Here is a 12,305-nt window from a genome sequence, read left to right as displayed (position 1 = left end):
GCTCTTTTTTTTTTTCCTCTTGTATAATGATCTCATTAAGAAGGGAAAAAAAGAAATAAAACAAACTGCTTTTTCAAAGACTTCGTTCTGGTTAAGTATTTTCTGTCTGTGTTTGATAGCGTTATAAAGTTATGTAATGATGCTCTGTATTTTTATTTTATTTTTTCAAATGAAGTATAAGTAAAGAGAATAACGGGGACTAAATAAATACTAAAATGTTATATAAATCATGAAACCGTCTTTTTTAACATGTACATCCATCTTTTAAATTTAAACTAATTTTCAAAATTTTATTCTATTTAAAAAAAAAATTTGTTTTTACTGTTGGATCTTGTCTCATTATTTTTAAATCAGGCTTATACACTGAGAAACCTGGGGGGGGGGGGGGGGGGGGGGGAGGGACAAAAGTTGTTTTAAATTATTAATAATTCAAGTATTTCAATGTTCTCACATCACATTTTCTTGTAAAGAAAATCATCAGGAAAACATTTTTCATATATTTTATATAACAATTATTGCTGCTCTATTGTTGACAGTATGTAAACTAAGTTTAATTATTTAATATAACTATTAAAATAGGAGTTTAATTCGTTTAACCACCATTATTGTTTTAACATTAATTTCACATTTTGTGAATGCATGTTAATTTGTTACTTCTTAATGCATTAATTAAACTACATTTATTTTATTTCTAATTATATGATTTTATTTATATATTATATTTAATTTCTAGTATTATATAATTTTTTAACTGATTATAATATATTTTTGTATTGTTTAAATATTTAAATGTTTTGTATTCATAGTTTTACATTTATTAAATAGAATTTATTGTTAAAATTATATAACAATTTCCCTTTGGGAGTAAAAAAAAGTATATTATTTATTACTAATATTCTAATGTGGATTTATTCATTAAGATAATTCACAAATTTATTGCTTTTAATTTTTTTAAAAGAACTATTTAATAATCCAATATTAATGTGTTTTTATGTGGGTTTATCCATTTCATTTAGTTTATAATTATGTAATAATAATATGAGACGAAGCGCTTTCTGAAACCTAAGGCCAACAATATGAAGTGAACTATGTAGGCTGCAGGAATTATTCGGCGCGTGCGGCAGAGTTTCGCGTGACGTGTCTGTCTGAGGCGCGGCGATTGAACCGTGTTGCCAGATTGGTTTTATTAACAAATTTAAACTAGTGATTATTTATATTTTGATATATATTTTTATACATTTATTTAATGCGTTTTAAGTGTTCTCACTATAATATATAACTATAATCAGTTATGGATTTTAATTTTTAACAAATTGTATTTTATAATATTTAATATTTATTTGCGTTTTTGTGGGATGTTAAGATGTTTTTGCGAAAACATCGAAATCTGGCAACCCGGCTGCATTCCAAACATAGTTCGCCTCAAACCTGAGAGGAGAAAACACTTTCTGTGGCGACTTCACTACTGTTCAGTAAGATATTTAACATGTTATTGTTATTAGTATTATTTTATATTGTATATGTACATAGTAAAACGCTACGGGATATAAGAGTATATTTGAAGAGTCATCAGTGTGTAAAGTGAGCGTTGTATTGTTGTGCGCGAGCACAACAATCAGGAGTTGAGATGATTCAGTGATTGTGTTTTAAATTTATATTGAACAAATTCTGTTTAATAGACATCCTACATCCCAATTTGCAATAATAATGATAATTTTTTATTCAATATTATTAAAAAATTGACGGTTTGCTAAATTGCTGATAAGAAAGCAGGTAAGGTGGAAAATGAATCAAGCGGGAGTCGATTCAAAGAGTCAGAGCCGACTCCTTTGTAAAACAACACATTTACATTTAGGCATTTGGCAGACGCTCTTATCCAGAGCGACTTACAAAAAGTGCTTTGATGTTTACATCACACAACACATCACACACACACAAATAACACAGTACAAACTTGTGTGTGTATATATATATATATATTGCTCAAAAAAATTGAAAAATATTGCACACTGCTCAAAAAAATAAAGGGAACACTTAGTCTCAGTTTGACTTGAACGCCTCTCATATCTGTATGCATGGTTCAAGTCAAAGCGGGACTAAGTGTTCCCTTAATTTTTTTGAGCTATATATATATAAATACTATATGTGTGTTCTGTAGGAGAACCCTGCAGGATGGTGGGCAAACAGGTGAGGAGGATGGATGAAGGTCTGATGATGATGCAGGAGCTGGAGGATCGACTGAAGGAGCAGATCGACAAACTGGAGCATGTGCGTCTCGCTGCAGCAGAGCTTAAGGACAACCTGTCCGGGGTGAGAGGCTTAAAACAAATTATAGAAGTTCAGAAAACATCAACTTTTTCTGCAGTAATTCAGATTAACTGACTCGGCTCACCAATATGAGTCGACTCCTTTGGCTTGTAAGCAAATCGTTGCCAATACAGTAGGGCTGAAATGAACGATTATTTTGATAATCGATTATTATTTTTCCCCCGATTAATCGGATAAAAGCTAAACGCTGCTTGAATTTGATGTTTTGTTTATAATTTTATATATAAGACCATACCAACATTTGTTTTGTTTTTAACAATAATTGCAGATGGCAAGTTGACAGTGTGTGTGTGTGTATATATATATATATATATATATATATATATATATTAAAAAAACAAACACAAAGATATAAGATATAAACAGCTAAAATAATGTAATTTTGTATAATAAAATGATACATGCGTAAGTAAAACCACAGTAAATTTTGTTTGAAAACAGATTTGCTAGTTAACAAGTTAACTTTGTAGTGGACTATAAAAAAACTGTAGAAATGCAAAATGTTTTGTGACTTTTAATAGTCACAAATTTACTGTTATTTGCATTCGCTGAAAACCAATCACTAAATGTAATTTTCTACTGTTATTCGCACCATGTAATTTAAGCTGATCTAAAATAGCGCCATTTAACTCATCACTATTGCTCATGAGGTGATTGCGCAATGTGATGCTAGCGAGTAGCACGTGAACAGATCTAGCGCGACTGTCCTGAAGTTAGCAAACAGTTTAAACAGAAGCACATAAACTATACAACTTTTACACGATGAAGAGAGACAGTTTTTACTGACCCTGAGTTTTTTTCGCCATCCTTAACATCATGTTTTTTTCTTAAGTGTTCGTGCATGACTGTGGTACTGCCATGCCATAAAAGCTCGGTCTTGCATAGCGTGCAGGTTACGATGAAATTTACCGTCCTTTTGCAAACGCTTCTGTAACCGCCATTGCACACTGTGTATCTGTGTGTATTTGTGCATCTTCTGGTTGCGCTCCTTAGTAACGTGAGCAGCCTAACTAATCGATAACGGCATTTGTTGACAACAAATTTCATTATCGATAATTATCGGTTTTATCGATTAGTTGTTGCAGCCCTACAATACAGGTTATCTATAGTTTGTTTCTAGCAACCCCTTAAACTAATCTGACCTCGTCTCTGATGAGGTGTGTGTGGGTGTGGTTCGACGTTGATGATTTCATCTCTTCTATTTTCTAGTTGACCCCTTGACTCAACTTGAAAAATGTCTGACAGCGATACCTCTGCAAATGAATTTAATCCGTTCCAGATGCGGAATTTTGTATCGTGAAACGCATTGTCCCATAGGAAATAATGTAACTGCAGATAATCTGTTCCAGGCACCCAAAAATATTACCAATATAATCAATTTCCAACACTATAATCATATTTTTGCATGTAAATATAATTAAAACATTTAGGAAAAAACACTTATAAACACTAAAATGAAATAAATTGAAATTAAACCTCACTTAACCTTAATTTATTATTCCTCTTGGCATCGGCTGCTTAAAAAAAAACAAACTAAAGATAGCTCACTTTTCTTCTTGCTAACATTCTTGGGACCCATGGTGCTCTGTCTTCACTAAATTCAGTTCAGACGTTCATATGCTAAAAATGCTTCATATTTAGAGGCAAATTTCTTACTAAATTTCAGTTGCAAAACTTTATTAGGCGGGCCTTGCCTCAGAAAAGCGTTACTTAATCTCACTATGTCATATACAGTGGAACCTCAGATTACGCGCATAATTCAATCCGAAAGTGAGCTTGTATTTCAAAACACTCGTAAACCAAATTTAATTTTCCCATAAGAAATAATGGAAACTTGAATTATTCGTTCTACAGCCCCAAAAAAATAATACATAAAAATAATTTATACAAAACATTAAGTAAAAATAAAACAAATTAACCTGCACTTTACCTTTCAAAAAAGTAAAAAATAAATCCCGGCAGATAAGTGTTTCTCTTTTGTGCACGCAGGCACTGTGTGTGTGTGTGTATTGAGAATTTATTTTGCTTTACTTGCACGCACACACGTGTGTTATAAGAAACAGTACACATGCTGTACACATGCACTTCTGAACACAAAATAAAATATGTTTTACACACACACATGGTCACAGTGTTATAGTAAACAGTACACGTGTGCACGGATGTTGATTATACCAGTAAGAGACGAGCACTAAGACCCAGCAGGGGAGACGGTTCCTCAGCGCAAGAGAGAGAAAAACCGTTGGCTCAGTTGTGATCACGTGACGCTCGGGGTCAAAACAAGAAGCGCATGCATGAAACATGATACTCGGTGCTCGTAAACCAAGACAATGCTTGTTTTTAAAGTAAAAATTTATTAAAAATCTTTGCTCGTCTTGCGGAACACTCGTAAACCGCGTTACTTGTAATCCGAGGTTCCACTGTACAACATAAATGTCAAGTTTCATTAAATGGTTATAAAAATCGTAGCGAGTGTCCGTAGCTACTACGGTCGACTTTGTTTTGCTAATCTTATATAGCCACGCCCACATCAGCTCTCTTTTAGCTGCATTGCGACATTTTGAAAAAGAATCTTGCTTATTCGAGTGATTCATTTATTTATGTATTTTTAATTATTATTTATTTTTTAAAATTGCTGTTTTTTATGTAGAACGGCGGAGATCTGCGTCAGTCCATCGCTGAGCACGGAGACTGGCTGAACCAGTTAACCGATCGCGTGGAAACACTCCAGATGAACACGACCGTCTTCGTCCAGGTCTATACTTCAGCAATAAATCCCTTAATACTTTATTTATTTATTATCAATATAAGTATAATGTTTAAGATTTCGTTTTCTTAGTTATTTTTCTTTGTGCAGATGAACTCAAGGCCTAGAGTTTTCCGAGGAAAACAGCAGAGCTTCCGAAACGCCTCCCACCAGGGGCGTGGCCACATACTCGACGACGCCCAATCAGAATTTGGCTGGTCTCCGATCCGTATGAGGCGAAGCAGCGACGCGGCGTCTGAGATGTCATGTGCCTGGTGACCCTGATTAGGAACGCAAGGTCCGAGATGGATCATCTGATCCTCGTGGCATTTCATCAATATATTTTTAGGTCAACTTCATTTCTCTGTGTTTACTTTAAAGTGAATAAATGTATGTTTGTATTGTTTGTGTAGTATGCAAATAAAGAAGCACATTCTTTTCTTTATTAATTCTGCTTTGAGTGACTTCACGCTCTTTATGCACAAACGCTTTGTGGCGTCGACCATATTTTTTCTGAAAACAATTTCAAAGCCCAGCTGTGGACGATTCACCATTTTGGGGGAAACTAAATCTCCCTAAACCCTGGTTAATCCATAAATGGGCAAATGGGTGGAGCAAGTGGAGCCTGGAGGTTTGTTGGTATTTCTACTTACCTTAGTTACCACAATGCTAACTTGAATTGAACCTGAATTGAATCTGTTACCTTTGTCCTGCATCTCTGTCACACAAATCATTCACGCCTATTATTTGCTTAATAATTTTTTATGTTTAATAAATATAGTTTTTACTGTTGAGTTACATAAATATTCAAAACAGTACAGTTCAGTCATTGGGAAATATAGCTATGGAGACCAAATCTGTCTGTAAACATTTTAATTAACGTTTGGCTCTATAGGGATTGATTCATTTTTGGAGCCCCCCAGTGGACATTTGAGGAACAGCACATATTCAGTTTTTTTTTTCCAGAACCAGAGGTTCTGAAAAAAAGCAAATAATAATAATTCTTATTATTAAATATTTAAATACCAGCTTGATTAAAACTATTAAACGTTTATTTATTAATCAAATTTAAAATGGTTTTGAAATAATTATAATTGTAATTATAGCATAATTAAATTTAGGTTTTAATTTGTCCAGAAGCTTAATCCTAGTACTTTAAACTTTATTATTTTAAGTTTTATGTTTTTTTAATCATTTTAAGAAATAAAGAAAATTAATAATGATTAATAATAAGGCGAGGTGTATTTATGTGTTCCTGATTAGACAAGACGTGATCTAAATTTATCTGAATTATTCTGTTATTAAGAGGTTGTTTGAAATTTGTGACATTAATTTGCACAGGGTGGGAATGCAAAAAATAGGATTTTATATTAGTTTTAGTTAAATATGTTTATTATCATTTTTAAACAAATATTCTGAGTTATATGGATAAGAGAATAATTCTCTCCTTCAGCTTCTATAATACTTGTCCTGTACATAGTCATAGGAGGCCCAGTTTGCCTAATCTGCTTGTCTTTGGGAGGAAACTGTAGTACCCAGAGGAAACCCATCATGCAAACTCCTATGGGGACACAGACCCCGAGACAGGAAACGAACTTGGACCCTGGAGGTGCACGGCCAAGAAGACCCAAGTTCTGTGATTTTTTTTTTTTTTTTTGTGGAGAAATTATTTTGTATTATATTTTGTACGGACACCTCACATTCTGGCCACAAAGCAAGTGATAGTTTAAATCAGTGGTTCTCAAACATTTTCTGTCATTCCCCACTTAAGGTGGTGGGCGAATTTTCAAGCCCCACTTGTCAACAAAATGATAACGAAAACGGCCAAGTGTACTATTCATTGAAATATCAATTTCTAAACCGATAAGATCAAATAACACCAAGTTCAAAACAGATAAAATACATGTGCAATTGTTATAACAGGCTTACTTTGTCACTTATCTAGAGCTTTCTTTCAAAAAAAGATGTTGTCGATAAGTGCCTGCCTACTTTGTCTCATGCTGTCTGCTGCCAGCGGTTTAAGACACAAAACACACAGAGGTCTCTCCTCTGCCCCACTATCCCCACCATGAATCCAAGCGCAACATAGGCTTCATCATGTTTTCCTTTCGGCTGGATTTTTGGTTGATTGGGTTGATGATGCTGAACCACCTGCTTATTTGTGGTCCATGTAACAAATGTATCCATTGATGTTATTATGCTCACTACATACAGTACGCTACTGTGTTATGGTCTAAAATGCCCCCGACCTAGGCCACGGATTTGCCCACCTAAATTCATAGGTTTATGGTTTACAAATTACAAATTATAACAAATGAATTTAATTATAAAGTAAGCAATATAAAAAAAAGGTTGTATAGGGGCAAAATATATAGATTATATATTTTTTCATATACCACATGTATATTTTTATATTGCTTATTTTATAATAAAAATAATTTCCTGTCATTTTTCACCACAAACAATATTTATTTAGTGTAATTTGTGATAAATAATTTATTTGTACATTGACAAACCCCTGCAAAATAAATGTGCCATAAAATAATCATTTTGGGGGATTTGTATTAATCGTCTCGACGAGTGTCACGTGCCTAGGGTTAATTATAATAGTAATAATATATTTGATAATAATAAACCTTTGAATGTATGTCCTAATATTATAATTGATAGAGATTATGTAGGGGGCAATCCGTGGCATATTCGCATCTCCGAATTCAACAGCTGCGTAAATAAACACGCAAATAAGATACTCAGATATATTTCCTCTCTAGATCGTCTTTAAGCTACATCCGCACAGCAACAAAAAGCGTAGAACGATCTTGATCTTCCCTTCTGTTCAGCGCCTGAAGGATCAAAAAGCAACTTTGTTACCGCACTGGAAACTAGAAATGCCAGACTAGTACTGCCTGATAAAATATTAATGTATAAAAAAAATACAGAAACATCAGAATACACATAGAAATAAATTAAATGACATATATAATACCGAATGTTTTCTTATATATTGTTCCTCTGGAATTAACATGTCGACGTTAAACTGTTATTGTTGCACTATGGTTCCACTTTTTCTCTGATGTTATTTTAATTTACTTGTATTAATGATCCATATATTTGTGTGTCATTATTTAGTTTCGAGTGTCCGATAAAGAAAATAAAGATTAAATAAATCAATAAAGAAAAGCATGAATTAGAATAGGTACTTTCCTATTATTTTCCACTAATTCCCTCCCGTTCATTGCGCCCCACCTGTCATGTCTGTATTCACCACTAGTGGGGCGCCACACACTTTGAGAACCACTGGTTTAAATAAATAGGCCTAGTATAAATTAAGAAAAGTGTCAGTGGAAATGTAAAACTTAGCTGTTTTCACGGAGGAATCATCATTATCTTTATGCGTAAGCAGTTAAATAATTTAATGTGCACAAGATAAAAAAAAAAAATACACATTTTGGGATTTTCCATTATTCACATTTTATTAATTGTCCGTTTTTCTCAGATTCATTTGACATGATATGGCTGTCTGCTGCCATCTAGCGCATGTTTAATGCATTGCAGTTGTTTTCACCCCGCCCTCAAACGCAATAACTCCGCCCCCTCCACTTCTCCCTTGGGATTTACAGTATACTGTATATATCACTCACTCATCCTCTACACTGCTTTATCCTTTATTCAGGGTCGTGGGGGCCCGGAGCCTATCGCACGAGACTTTTATTAGTAGACATTTAATAGAGACTTTTAATAGCCAATTAGCCTAACCTGCATATCTTTGGACTTTGGGAGGAAACCGGAGTCCCCGGAGGAAACCCACCAAGCACGGGGAAAACAAGCAAACTCCATGCAGACTTATACTGTATATATCTTCTAATTTTGTTTTAAATAGCTTTAAATTTGGCTTTTTAAATGTTTAAGTACATTATGTTATGGATACATTTTAACTTATGCTGAATTTTTTGCTTTTTCTCCTTTTAGCTAAGGTTCTAAATCCAGATTTTTTCACTTCAGTAACATTCTGACAAATAAAAATAGAAACCCTGCCTATGACAGTGAGCCACGTGCTGGTGATGAGGCCTGTGTGCAGCTAAATGTCCTTCATCTGGAAACACAAGTTTTCCTTTTAGCAACCTGAAGGTTTTTTTTTCTTCCAAGGTTCTTCTTTTAGGGAAACTCCTACAAAGACAAATCCAGAACATAGGTGTAGAATGGAGTAGAAAGTTTCAGGGGAAAAACTGCTTTAACCATCACTTTATTTTATATTTACATTATTTTTTGTCTTATTAAATAAAATATATTCTAAAAATGCATTGCTAATATGAAAAAAAAAATCATTAGAATAATACAACATTAAAAAACCCTACATTTACGTGTAACACAGTAAAGTGCGTACCAAAACAGGTACAAAGAAAAATCTTCAGGACGTCAAATACATTTATACACTAGTGTTGGTGTTTTTTTAAGGATTTAATTACATTTAATCTTATTTTTTTATTTCCATTACACAAAAAAATTGGTTTAAAACATTTAGCAGAAAATCCCAGAGCGCTGTTGGAGTTTGTATAATTAAGGAAGAAAAAAAATCTAATCAAATCGAAAATGAAAAAAGTAAATGTACGGTTGTATAGTAGAAGTAAAAAGACCCCTACAATTTTATAATAAAATGCACCAAAATTTGTTGAAAAATGTTTTTTTAGCTGTTGATTATTTATTACATATTAACACTTGTTTGACTTTTCTTTAGTGTTTTAAGAACAACAGCTGATCTAGGTTCAGAACGAGGTTTTTTTTTTTTAAGCATGAGGACATCGTTCAGAAGGAATAATAATCATAAAAATCACAACACATATTGGTGTGTACATTTTATTACAAAACTACTGGGGCTTGTTTATTTTTCTTCTTCCATGTCTGTGTACATGTTCAAAATATTTGATGTAATTGCTGTTTCTACATAAACGCCCTGACGCACAAAACACTACTGTACTGTAAAACAGAACTGTATTCTGTTATGATTTGCATAAACCACTTTAGTCTAACAGACATTCAGGGCCAAAGTCCAGACCTGTCCGTTCATACAGTAGTACCACCCAAGGACTTTTCCGTCATTTCCTTTGCGACTGGACCCGCAGCACGGCTCAGGGTCACGGTGTGGACAGAGTGACGCGTCAAAGTCAAAGCAGCTCTCCTGATTTAACATTCTCACGGAGCAATCCGGCCGGCTCAGGATCACACTCTGCCGTGTGTACAAAACACACTCAGTTCACCTGTTGCTCGAATCTGACCTTCATACAGGTAATCTCAGGATTTTATTACCTGTAGGTTGCGTTAGAGGGAGCTGAAGCGCGGGTCTGACCTCTGCAGGGACAGCGGGCCCTTACGGCAGCCTGAGGTCCTTAGTGAAGGACACGGGACAACATTCCTTGTGCTCACGTCTATTCTTGGCTCGCTTTACACTTCAGTGTCAGCTGAGAATGTCCATACTGTTCAGCACCATATACATATAAATAACTTGGCAGGACATCGAGTGGACACGCAGGTCATGTGACAGTAACACCAGGTCATTAAATCCACAGCATGTCACTGGAATAAAGTTTATGTCAACGTCTCAGAGGTTTACTAAGGTGTTACTGAGAACTCATGTGGAGTTAATGTATGTGTTTATGTAAAAGAGGGAAAACGCGAACACTTTGTGATCTGCTGTGATGTTAATGTTTTCCTAAAGGTCACTTTCAGGTGTCTTCTTCAGTTCGTAGTTCATAGTATATCTTTATTATCATTATGTAAGTGCATACAGTATGCATTTTTCTATGAGGACAATAATTTAAAAAAGCAAAAACTTGTAAACATTTTTATTTAAAATATTCAGGACGTATATATAATATATGTATGACAATAAAAATAGAAAAAAATAGTGCGCACATACAGTATAGTTTGCCTAGTACACTGACATTCTGGATAATATTTTGGACATATTTTTCTGAATAAAAATAAAAAAGCAGCAAATTCATAGGAATTTGTTGCTCTGTAATTTAAATTAAATTAAAAGGACTATTCAGGCTCGATTCTTGTCCCTGTGTTCATGGAGTTTGCATGTTCTCCCTGTGCTTGGTGGGTTTCCTCTGGGAACTCTGGTTTCCTACCACAGTCCGAAGACATCCAGATTAGGCTAATTGGCATTCCCAAATTGCCCGTAGTGTGTGAATGGGTGTGTGAGTGTGTGTATGTGTGTGTGCCCTGCGATGGATTGGCACCCTGTCCAGGGTGTACCCCGCCTCGTGCCCTAAGCCTCCTGGGACAGGCTCCAGGTCCCCTGCGACCCTGAATACAGGATGAAAGCGGTGTAGACGATGAGTGAGTAAAAGGAATACAAAAAGTAATCAGGTTAGAATCATAGTGTTAAGTGTATTTATGTATTTATTTATTTATTTATTTATCTGGGCAATTTTTTAAAAAAGTGAATACATATAGATACTTTGTGTGTGCATGTGTTTAAAATTATAAATTCAAACAAAGTACGATATGCAATGAAATGCTTAAACGACCGCCTGTGACCTTAAAAATATAAAAAACAGTTAACAAAAATATAAATAGAACAAAATATAAATAACTTCACAAAATATATAAGGAATATAAAAACTTATCTATACAATGAGAGAAAAATCTAAAGAATGAATTTAAATATGTGTGTATATGTGTGTATGTGTGTGTGTGTGCGTATAAGTGTGTGTGTCAACAAAAAACGTATACACACTCTTTAGGAAAAGAAAAGTAGTATGATGTATATTAGTATCATGTCTCAGGTATAATGTATATTAATATAATACTAGTAATATTATCATACATTTATAATATATTATGAATATACATTTTGGCTGACTCTGTATGTGTGTGTGTGTGTGTGTGTGTGTTTAAAAATAATTAAACCTGTGAACAAAATGTCCCAAACTCTGTGCACGCGCTTTGAGTGCATACTCGTTTAGTTAGTTAGTTACGGCAGGAACAGTGCGCGCGCGTGGCGCTTGTCGCCATGGTTACCCCACCCTCCGTAACACTGGGTTTTTAGCCTCCTCCTATTGTCATTGAGGAAGGAGGCCGCGTGCTGACGTGATCGCCCTGCGGACCAATCATGAAGCGAGATCTGGAAGCTCGCGCTGATTTTTTTTTTTTGTGTGTGTGTGGGGGGGGGGGTTCTCGCGAGAAGGTTCGAGAAGGTAAAAAAAATCCCTAAGCCTGTATAAAA

Source organism: Clarias gariepinus, chromosome 24, assembly GCF_024256425.1.
Source record: "Clarias gariepinus isolate MV-2021 ecotype Netherlands chromosome 24, CGAR_prim_01v2, whole genome shotgun sequence".
Lineage (NCBI taxonomy): Eukaryota > Metazoa > Chordata > Actinopteri > Siluriformes > Clariidae > Clarias > Clarias gariepinus.
The sequence above is the reverse complement of the archived record's forward strand: the minus strand, read 5'-3'. Positions refer to the sequence as shown.